The 12,123-nt window shown below is 36.5% G+C and overlaps 1 long non-coding RNA gene across 1 annotated transcript; it reads right to left on the bottom strand.

The window, feature by feature from the left end:
- Positions 1-3,779: 3,779 nt before the first annotated feature.
- LOC145778902 (uncharacterized) lies at positions 3,780-9,279 on the bottom strand. Its single transcript, XR_014290493.1, has 2 exons — positions 9,141-9,279; positions 3,780-5,178 (listed from the first exon to the last, which is right to left on the bottom strand). It is a non-coding gene; the product is annotated as an uncharacterized LOC145778902 (long non-coding RNA).
- Between the last annotated feature and the right edge of the window lie 2,844 nt (positions 9,280-12,123).

Genomic DNA, 12,123 nt, shown 5'->3' on the forward strand with positions numbered 1-12,123 from the left:
CAGACAAACGTTTTGAAATGCTTGTGTTTCTACAAGGAAATAACTAATAAGCTAAAGCAGCTAGTTACAATACACTCTCAAAGCATAAAACCTGTTCTTTATTTATAGCTGTTGTTAGCCTAAACTTAGTTGAAATATTTCCGTTTTGTGAGACTTTGGCTAAAATAGCGCTATAAATTAGCGCTATAAATTAGCGCTATAAATTAGCGCTGACGCCGACGCCATCAATTTCTTTAAGAGCTTACGCAGTAGGCTACTTTTCGCCGTAAAGTTTTCAGGCAATTTGCGCTGACGCTGACACGGTTAATTTATTTCATTGACGCGTACAACACTGGATATATGTGTGCAACTGTGCATGGTCAAGCTAACAAGGATTTCAAAAACAAAATATGTTAAACATTTTGGCAAGTGCCATACAACTTTAAGTTTTCCTGTCCAAATCTACAAACTGTTTCAATCACGCTGCAAGATTGTTTGGTTGATGAAATAGAAGTGTTTCAAACATAACCCAGTTGATTTGACGTTTTAACATTATTGCAACAAATATGAAATGACAGCTGCAAATGAAAGCACAAAGTCAAATCAATGTAAATGCAAAAGAAATATTTAAACACCAAAAAAACGCATGAAAAATTTTACTCTTGTAAAATGTTTGTGCGTTTGTATTAGTCAAATTCTCTCCAATTGTGAATATCAACCTACAATTTACAACGCAGTAAACAGCGTAGTGTTGACTTTCCAGTTTTTACAGCGGCAGGCTGACGAAATAAATACAGTAGACCAGTGGTTTTCAACATTTTTGGTGGAACAGAACCCAATGAAACATTTCAAAAGCTCGAGGAACCCCTGTTCAATAATTTAATTGCCTTATGCAAAAAAAATCGTTTGATTAATAAGAACTCCTTGAAGCGAATAAAACACGTCGACGAAATTTGGCGGGAAAGCAGAAAGTTAACCCTTTGTCCTGTGGGGGGGGGGGGTCGGGTGGGACTTGGCGCTTTTCAAAGCAATATCACTAAAGAACTACGCAATCCACACCTTTGAAATTTTTTGACTTTTCCTAAAAATTATTCAAGTATTTATTCCGCTTTAAATGGCATTGCTTTTGTCTATAGTTTTAGAGATATAACATGATTTTCATAACATACTCGGATATTTTAGCCTGCTACTAGCTAGTCCTTTTGTTTTCTAATTATACGGATTAATAGGATTACTGAGCTCCGTCGTGCGTGGAACTGCGACGCAGATATCTCGTGAGTTGGCTTTGTTGTAAAGCATTCGACCATAATGATTCTGCCTTTTGTTTGCAAACTCGAGTTTTGAGTTGCTTTGATTAATCTTTTAATTACATCTGGGTTTCTTTGAAATTATATCAGAGAGTAAGTATACGATAAGCCATGCTGAAAAAGATGTAATTTTACATAGTTTTCTATGGCCAATACATTTTGTTTCTAACTTATAACAAGAAGCCGTACGAAAATTTCTTGACAAAACTCAGTCTATCTCACAAAACAAACAAACTGATGTGGGAAGTTTTTTGTTGATTTCTTGTCGGAAAGCAACAAGGAGTGAGTTTTTGACCCGCCAATAAACTTCTGCATGTACCGGTACACTTATATTCACATAAATATTTATGGATGTTGTTAAAACGTTTTTATAAAAACGAGAGATTGAAGGATACTGAAAAGAACTTGACATCGTCTATCTAAACTGCTCTGCTTTTGTGGAAAAACACGCGCAGCGAAATTGTTGTGCTTTGACAAACATTGCACATACTGTATTGTCAGCAATGAATCTTTACCTAAATGGTAATTTTGCAGTTGCTTGAGAGATTACAAAATTATTTTTTCTCTACGAGGATTGAAAAGTTTTGATATATCTCAGCAGAAACACTATTAGGACCAACTCAATAATTTCAAACTTTGTTTTCAAATGTTGATCTTCAAAAGCTTATTTTCACAAAAGCTTACCTCAAAAAGGTATAGCCATATATCATTTTCTCAATAAATTTGGATGTTTATGTCATTTGGAGCAAAGTTGTTTGCTTGGTTGAAAGAATCTGAAATCAATGCCTTGATTTTGTAACGTATCGCAACGTAACCTATCAGTCAGCCGCTTTTGAGCCTTTTTGTTTTCGAATACATTTCCGTGACAAAAGATTGACTTTTGTAATAACGCCATCAACCGCGAAGTTGCATTCTCTGACTGCATCTAAAACGCGATACCATACTCAGCAATTTTTCTAAAAAATTGTTGCACGAAATACATATCTGACAAAATAAGGGAAATATGTTGAATTGAATTATTTTTTATGCGGATTGTTTTTCTTGTCTCCTAAAAGTAACTAAAAAAAAAATAAAAACGATTTTTATCGTTTGGCATAAAAATATGATATTGAGGTTCACCTTGGTTTGCATGATGAAAAATGAAAATCATAACAAACAATTGCTTGAAGTGATTTTCACAGCTATTTGATCCTTCGCGATGATATCAATTGTAGTTTCTATTACATGAAACCTGTTCAAACTATTTTTTTTAAAACTGTGGTTGATTCAAGAATATATTACTTTGTAAATATAACTTACTTCATTTTTGTGTTTTTACTTCGACTTTTTCACAAGCAAGACTTTACACAAAACAACTTTAGTGTGAGCCTACCCAATAATGTCGATAAGTTATTTGCAACGTGAGTCGATTGACCAGAGTAGCCTCAGTGGACCAGAAAGCTGTGGCCAAAACTTGATTACTTTTATCAAAATGTTTGCGCATTGGGAACAGCAATCACTTTGTTTCAAATCAGCAAATCACTTTTTGTCATTGGTTCAACGTCTGAACTAATATACAACAAAATTGGTTTTCTGGGTCTTTGGTTCGGAAAAACATCATTATGATGTATTGTTACGTGGTCTATCAGCCAGCAGTAGTTTATGCGCCTTTTGTTTTTGGTTATGTATCAATTACAAAAGATGGCTTTTGCAGTAATGCCGTCAACCGCAAACTGCATCTAAAATGTTATTTCAAAATTTGAAGAGAAAGAAATCTTCTAATGCGTAAGAAATAGCTTGACACAAAATGCATGTCCAACAAGTTAGAAAAACATGTAGAAATCCTTATCTTGCAAATCTGGTTGACAACATAAAAAAGCCGTTTCAATCGCTTAGACACAAACGTGCATTTTCAAAATATCAAAAGCCTTCAATTTTGCCGAAGAAAAAAGTCAAAATTTTAGTGATTTTTTTGTATGATAATAACAATCAGCCTAAAAAAGATTTTTTTTTCCAAGATTTGATATCTTGCTAAATGTATTTATTTTTCCTATCGTTATGCCACGACTTTGACTTTGTCACGCAGAACGGGAGTTCCCTTTGGCAATGTACAAACGACCTCTTCTATAGCCTACCAATACGATTTGACTAAACGATTATTGTCACTTCACTTTATCAAAATTGTTTGCAAAATTATTTCATTCAAAGTGATCATTGTTGGTAGGTATGGAATCAGTTTTGAAAGCAAATCACTAGCTAGAAAGCAAATCAGATACTTTTTACATCGATTCAACGTCTCTAGACGTTGAAACAATGTTAAAAACAAATAAATAGCTCCCTGGGATGTGCTGTAAACTGCAAAGTGTTTCTTGATCATGTATAACCAAATTGGACAGTATGAGTGTGAAAAGAAAACTGAACTGTTACAAATCAGTTGTTACACAATTGTTACAAATAAAATGTTTACTAAAGCTCATTGCTTGATTTAGTTTTAATATCAAGCGATGACAGTACATTTGAAAATGTGTAGACTATATATAACATATGGCTCAAAAATGACTTGAAACAGTTTATTTTGCCGTGATTTTGTCTCATTCTCTGCAAATGTTGAGACAAAGCGAAAGATTTTTGCAATGCCTCGGGCAAAACAACAAGCAAACGCAAGTCAGACGCCAATTACGATTTCATTGAAGCGTGGACGACGTCCACGCGTAAGAGATTAAAATCCAACACAATGGAATTATCCCGTCACACTCAATTATAAAGTAATTAAGAAACGATTTCTCAAGTCAAATAAAAAAATATGACCAACCATCAAATTATTTGATTTTTCAAGTTACGCTGTTGAACAAATTGCAAAAGATTTTCGATGCTATGTTGTCAGATAATTTATCTGCATCATGTGAAAATTTGATTGATCTATTTTGCGTAGTTTTTGAGTTACACGAGCTGAAAGTGATAGTGTCGAACCGACCCCCCCCTCCGCAAGTCAATTGGCCAAAATACGTCACAGGAAATAGGGTTAAAGGTAATCGCACCACAAGAAAACAACGAAAATTCGGGATCGCAACGAACGTGTTAAAAGTGTAGCAAATTTATTAAGTGACAAACCTAATCAATATTTGATTATATTTAAACAATATGCATATAATAATAAAATAAACTCTCGGATTTGAATGTAAACTTGCGGAACCCCTAGACTTACTGGCGGAACCTTGGGTTCCGAGGAACCCTGGTTGAAAACCACTGCAGTGGACTATTACAGTAGCAAGCAAAAAAAATTGTAGGCTGCTCGACACCGCTGTAAAACTTGCCCAATCCGCAATACGGTAGAAACATACAATGTGATAACATTCCGAGTATCTTCAAGCTAGTTTATGTGGCAGGTTTGTGGAGTCAAAAAGATTTTGATTTTGCCGGAGTCGTCAAACAAGGTCGACTTTGGCTCTGGCTTAACACAAAACGATGAATGAAATTTTGTTTGCAAACTGTTTTTTAAATATTTTTGTTTTCTGTATTGCGCTCTAAAAGTTCACCTACAAATAGAAGTGCTTGTTCTTGTCAGTTTTTGTGAAAGCCCCGTTTCAATTTCATCACCAATTGAAAGCGAAATTAGATCTTACAAAGAAAATAGAGTAAATTTCAAAAAATCTGCGTTCAGCTTTTCACGTCAACTTTTTTCACTTATTTTAGACGAAGGACAAAGCACAAACAATCGCGTTTTAGAAAATTTGAAGCCAAACATTTCATTTACTTTCGTGTCATGTAAATGACATGAGCAATTGAATATTTAAATGTAATCCTTGGCAAACTAAAGGTTTGATGTGGTCCACATTTCCAGCTGTTGCAATCTGGAAACTCTCCTGCGGGTTCTGCATCTGCATCTCGTACAAGACCAAATGTCTGTGGGTCCCTAAAAACAAGTGTAATGTGCTTAATTATTTTATAAGTGCAACCAAAAGCGTCAAAATCAAATCCATTCAATTGCAATAAACTACAAAGTCACATGATCGTGGCTTCATTATCATGATGTCAACAGTTGCTAAACTACATGCGATTGCAAAATAAAATACTGAATCTTCAATCAATCAATGATGTATTTGCCAGAAACAGGAACACTCAGAACAGTACAAGGTTGAAATGTGCAAGTGCAAGTTATATTTCCACTGCAAAAGTGGTACAAATTCTCAAACTGACAGGGAGACAACAAAACAACCATACGGTCTACTATTCAATTGCCACCCTACAGAAAAGTTATTTTAGTTTTTATTGCTACTTCTAATGTACAAATCGTTAAGTTGCAACTGTTGCAAAGTTTTTATCTTGATTAATTTCTACAGTGTTTTTAAATCAATTTCACGGATTACTTTTATGTTTTTTTATGTAGGCTACGGTAAGCTATCTACGCATTGAAAAAGCTCTTTTACGATGGCGAAAACTTCATCGATAAATTTTATACGTTTCGGTCCGGGGCCAATTTTATGTAGTGTGCGATATTGGCTTTAGTCTAAGCGTAAAATGCGAAAATATAGGGCCGCCTGGAATAAATTGCGACCTTAACAAATTTGGTATCGTTGGAAAGCTTAATTCCTCTAGATTAGGATTATCACTCTCCTCCAAGCAGGGACTCTTGGAAAAAAAAGTTATGGCCGTTTTTTAAGCAGCACCTTGCGCCGCTGGTGGCGCAGCTAATCTGGCTATGCTTGCAGCAGAAACATGGTTGAAATTGTAGCAGAATGATTAGGCTAACGGTAAGCGAGCCGTGTAAAATTCTGGCAGTCGAAGTTGCTCCGGTGACCACTGACCAGCTTGTTAGCCATGAGGTTTGTAAGTAACTAGGCAGTACTGAGTAGGTTTGGGAAAGCAAAGATTCTTGATCTACCACTCTGCACTGGCTGCAGTAGGCTACTAGCCTAAATATCACAGAACAGAGTACCAGGCAAGCCTATAGCCTAGTTTAATTTGTTTTGGGAACTGTTTGCAAGAACATCATTATCGGTAAGTTATGTCAGGTCATTCATTTAATTTGGTTTGCAACAAAAGTCAAAACATTAGGTAAGGTACCGGAGTGCTTACACAGGTGCACTAGGCCTATAACAGTGTATGCTAGGTTATGATGAAAGTTAAAGGAAACAGGTCTAAATGTTCTTTACATGCAGCATATCTAATCGTCTAGCTTATATTAAATTTGTGAGTTTTCTGTTGCTTCTTTAGTTGAGTTCTCTTTCATTTAACATCTTGGAGTTTAAATGGCATTGCATGCAGGTGTGATTGCATTGCATGCAGGTGTGCCGCGTATGACGTAGAACGGGAGATTTTGCGCCCGGAAGCGGTTGGTCCACCAGCTAAGGACGCGAGGCCAGGGCTGGGGAGATATGGTGCCTGTGAGGAGAGAATTGGTGGCCGAAATTCCGATTGATGAAGTCGCGTCTCGAAAATTTAGAAAGTCGGGACGGACCAGAGAGACGGGTACAAACCGCCTTTTTGGGGTGGGGGTTCGTCTTCCGGCAGGCTTGGGTCTGCCGGCGAGAACGGCTTACACCAGCGCAAAATTTGGGAACTTTTTTGGGGTAGGGGCCGGTCGGATCGGGATCAATGGATCTCTTGAGACCGGTCGTGCTTAGGCAAGGTTTGTGAGAACGCAACACGTGAGGCAGCTGGCGGATACAATACACTGGGGCGCGACCAAGTACAATATATTGGGGCAAATGTGGCTAAATGGCGTCTTCCGTGACTCGTGACGATTGCGGCGCGTAAGCGAAGCGTCCATTCCGCTGTCACGGCACGTTGTCTGGCCATGGCTGCCGTGGATTGCGAGGCGTAAAAGAGAACGTCCATTCCGCAGTCACACCGTGTGATCCGGCCGTAACATTTTTGAACCGCTTCGTGCGGCAATAGACTAGTGAGGCTTTTCCGTCCTGCCCACTGGATCTCTGGGAGCCGTTGCGAGGTCTCTGCCCCCGCATTGTAAGCGTGACAACAACGATTAAATTTGTAGACACACATAGTTACATACACAATTGGTCGCGCCAAATAAGGATGAGGTTGCTGTCTCACGTGTTGGGTTCGCGATTACCATGCTCCACTGTGGGGTGAGTAAAAATTTAATTTTTACACCTCTTCAACTCTCAGCATAAAAATATCGAATTTACACTTGAAAAATCTAATGATACTATCGCTTTTCTTGATGTTGAAATCGAAATTAAACCCAATTCTTTTGACACCTGGATTTGGCGAAAACCTACCAACACTGGCTTGCTTTTAAATTATAACGCTCTATGCCCTTACAAATAGAAATCTGGTTTAATTTTGTGTCTGTTGTCTCGTGCTCGTTTGGTGTGTTCTGATAATCAGTTGTTTCAGAAAGAAATCAAGAAATTGAAAAACATGTTTTATTTAAATGGACATCCTTCCCACTTTTTCAATAAAGTTTTAAACACCTTCATGGCTGATGAACCAAAAGACACGCCTGGAGAAGTAGATTTTAGTTATTTTATTAGTATACCCTTTTTAGGAAACGATTAGATAAAAGATTTGCCAAAAACCTAGCTAAACTTATAAAAAAGAAATTTTCATGTGACATTCATCCTGTATATAAAACGTTTAAAGTGCACCAATATTTTCAACTGAAGTCGCCTACCCCCTTTGCTCTTTCTTCGAATGTTGTGTATAAATTTAGTTGTTTGCGTGATGCAAACCAGACATACATTGGTATGTCAACCAGTCATTTGTTGACAAGGGCCGGGGAGCACTTAAACCCAAACTTAACAACCAAAAGTGCAATTAAAGAGCACATCGCCTCTTGTGAAACGTGCTCTGACAATGTCTCGATCGACCAATTTAAAATCATCTCTCGAGGCAGATCTGAATTTCAGACTAAGATCATGGAAGCCTTAAGAATCAAACGTAATAATCCGTCTCCCAACCGGCAGTTATTCGCCTGTGGCTCATCGTTCCTCTTGTGTGTGTTCTAATTGTTTGTCAAATGCCTGTAGTTTACATCTCATGTGATCTGTTTCCACCGTATGATTTACTTGTAATCATTCCTGTGTCACTCGTTCAGTTTGTGTTTTTCAGTCTGGAGTGTCGTTAGTATACAATTACAGTTATAATGCAAAGTCAAATTTACTTTACAATTTTCATTTTATTTATATTGCAGATATGTAATTCCTGATGACACATGCACGTGTCGAAAACGTTTGAGTTTATTTTAATTATGTTATATTTGTGTATGTAATACATTATGTTAAACCCGCTGAAGTTACTTTGTTTTATTTCTCTATGGTTCAACAAAGAAAACTCTCTACCAAAGCTTTAAATAATTTGTTATTGTCCCAGCATAGTCTACTTGTTTAAACATCCAAGCAATTTCATTTCGTTATGCGTTCAAAACAAAAGCAAAAAAAATCGAAAAATTTCAGAACGCAATGAACTGCCCGACTAAGCTTGAAACAGGGAGGTTTGAAATAGCTTTGCCCATGATGGATTTCTGTATGTGGACTGCTTAGCCTAACTTGCTCTCCTTTATGATGACCTAAACGCATCTCCCAATTCCATCAGCAAACTTGATAACATAACAAGGCCAATCAACAAAGCAACTGAGTATTTTTGTTATTTCTACTAAAAAATGAAAGTTTTACTAACTCTCTTTTCCTTTGTTTTCCAAACTTTGGGGTTCTTCTAAACTCTAAAGTGTTGCGACTATGCCACATTTTAAACTGATTGTTTTAGAAATTAATACGTTATAACGTCCGCGTGTTGTCGCTTCTATTTTTTTCTAGACCTCTTGTTTATTTGGTGTTTATTGTTTTCATTATGATGGTCAGAAATAAAAAGAAACTAAACTGATGGATAGAGGTAGGTAGTTTATCTTACCCCCCAAGCATGCAAATCTGATTTTTCCAAATGAATCCTCTTATTCTAGCTGCGTTTGAAAAATACTTTGGCAAATCTTGCCAGCATGGGGATTGGGTGTTGAGATCCAAGTACTCCATAGTTATGTTCCGATTAGGTTGTGCTTGACATCCACCTGTAACAGGTGTTGGCAATAGTTCTTCTGTTTTCTTGCAAACATTTCAAAATTATGCCTTAAAATAAAAAATTTTAAACTAGCAAAACATTTCAGCCTGAAATAATAGATACAAAAAAACTTGCCGGTCTCCACAATTTTGACGAAAAAAAAATAATAAGTTGAGGTCGGAAATAGCCAATAGTTTAGTATGAGGTCTGAAGGGCTTGTGCTTGGAAACTTTAACATGTTTTACCTTTTTGCTTCTTTTTATATAGCCAACACTTTTAGCCAACAATGTTTTTTGTCCAAACTCATCAAATAAAAGGTGGATTTTTGAAAAAGTTTAAGTTAGTTTAAAATTGACTAGTTTTAAATACGTTTCCCCAACCACAGAGAGGGTTTCATTGAATCAGTTTGTGCCGAAGATTTGTAGCCTCCTATTTGTCTCCAACATGTTACCTATAGCATAAATGGAACCCTTATGATACAAAGCTACAAAATTCGATCTTGCGTGATTCATTGATGGAAGGTCCATCCATTCTCTGCCTTGGTCCGACTTGTATTCAACGGCCGTTAGTTTATTGCCATCTTTGTCTTCTCCACCAAGTACAATGAGACCATCTGAAAACAAGTGAATGAGGCGACTGTAGCATTTGCTTTGGTGCACGCAATCTTTTAAGCAACGAGCTGAATCAAAGCTTTGAATGACGATTCGGGGCCGTATCAATTTTTTAACACAAAACTTAGTTTCCAGTTTGTACGGAAGTGGTTTATATCACGTGATCTGACACTTTTGTACGCTTCGTCCAATTATCGTGACGTCATAAATGCTTCAAAGAGCGTTGTAATTCCTCCACTCAATCTGGCTGTGCTATCGCTGGTGTGAACGTGTCCTCTTATTATGACTTTGTCAGTGCGATCGATTAAACTTGTTTACACGTTTGTGTATAGCATTTTTAATTTTGAAATATTTATAGAACATTCGAAATGTTTCAAATTAATATGTTTTGCCTTGATTTTATTTCGTTTTGAATGAAACTTTTTTTATAAATGATTTGGTTTGGTTTCTACCAAAAAAATTTGTTTCAAACAGGTTTTATAAATAATTTGTAACTGGCGTAATTTGTAAACTACTGTAGGCCTACCGGTAGTTCAATTTGCTTTAATTTATGTTATTGCTGAATATCATAACAAAAAGAATACGTGCCAACTGCCAAATACAACAAAGTCAAGACAAAGGGTAGAAGTAAGAGCAAAAAACTGCAAGCCATTGTTTGTTGTAAGGACGAACATTCGCAAGAACAGAAACGGTTAGCGGGAAAACTTGAAATCGAGATCAACAATAAAAGTTACTTACCTTGACTGTCTACAACGCAGTGCTTTTTTCTGGGCGTATTTAATTTGATAAACGGTGTACATTCATTGTGTATATTTTCTTGGGTTGTTGGTGCGACTCGAATCATAATATTGTCCCAGTTGTGGGGCTCATAGCCCCCGCCCAAAATTATGATTTTTCCTATAAAAACAACCATTAAAGAAAACTGATCGATAGTATATAGAAAAATGAAACAAGGTAGGGAACTTTTTATGTTTGTATTGGTTACAAAATAACGTAAACACTTTAAAAATGTATAAACAAAAGGACTGAATTAAATACAGGGGAAAGCAATTTGAGACAGCAATGGTGTATATTTTTAAAACTATTAATCTTCATTTGCGCAATCAGTTGTAATAAAAGCCAAGGATCTGAAATATACTGGGTGCCATAACATAGATTTTTACATTTTTATTAAATTAAATTACTGAAATACTCTAATTGATTAGAAAAAATAGACCTTCTGTTTTGTGCGACAAAAACATTTTGTTGGGCCCTTTTTAACTTCAAAATATTTAAACACTGCTGAATCACTAATGCATCATGCAACGACGGAGCTTGAAATAATAATTGCCCGCTGCAGTGGCATGACCGGCTGATGCTGATATTATTCTGGGGCTATAGACACCCAATTAAAACATACTTGCCATGGAGTCATGAAATGTTAGCCCAAACATTAATCCACTTTTGCGCAATGTCTTGTCTTTCGATTACTATTTCAATTCTACATTTATATTCACTAAAACAGTATTTGTAAGTTGTTTGATGTAGCCTGCATGGTGATGTTTTCTGATATTTTGTGTGATGACTGTTAAAACTTTGAATTCTATGGACTTTGTGTCTGATGCAAATAAATAATAATAGTAGCACTAGCCAAAACAAAAACTTTGTGGTGCAGAAGATATTTCAACTGTTTTTAGCTAATTTGTGGTAGCTGGTTTCGAAAATGCTGTCAGTTTTTGTCTATCAGGTCTAGCTTTCTACTTACGGTGATTCCACTACATGAGTGCACTTATGCATAATTACTTATGTGAAATCTATTCACGAGTCAAATATATAGTCAAAAAACATAAATCAATTTCAGCTAGCCAACAAAGAAATTAAAAACGTACACACAAACATAGGATTAATAGGTATGGTACTTAAGAGATCATAAACTTGCATTTAAGAGATCTACGAGAGTGAACTGCAAAAGCATCATCGCATTTACTAGACCAGCAATAGTCAGCTGGCATGGTAGCATCCCATCTCCTTTGATATCCGACTTCCATCTCACTTATGTCTTGATGAAATCGCTCCCCTTGCTCGTCACTCAAATCGCCAAGATTTTTAGGAAAGAAAGTCTGGATGACTGTGCAGAAAACGAAGTTTGATGCTCATGTTAACACCAATATCCTGGAGTCTTCTGAGTAAGTTAGACACGAGCTCTTTGTAATCGGATGCCTTTTTATTTCCCAAAAAAATCTTAACAA

Source organism: Aplidium turbinatum, chromosome 10 (genome assembly GCF_918807975.1).
Source record: "Aplidium turbinatum chromosome 10, kaAplTurb1.1, whole genome shotgun sequence".
Lineage (NCBI taxonomy): Eukaryota > Metazoa > Chordata > Ascidiacea > Aplousobranchia > Polyclinidae > Aplidium > Aplidium turbinatum.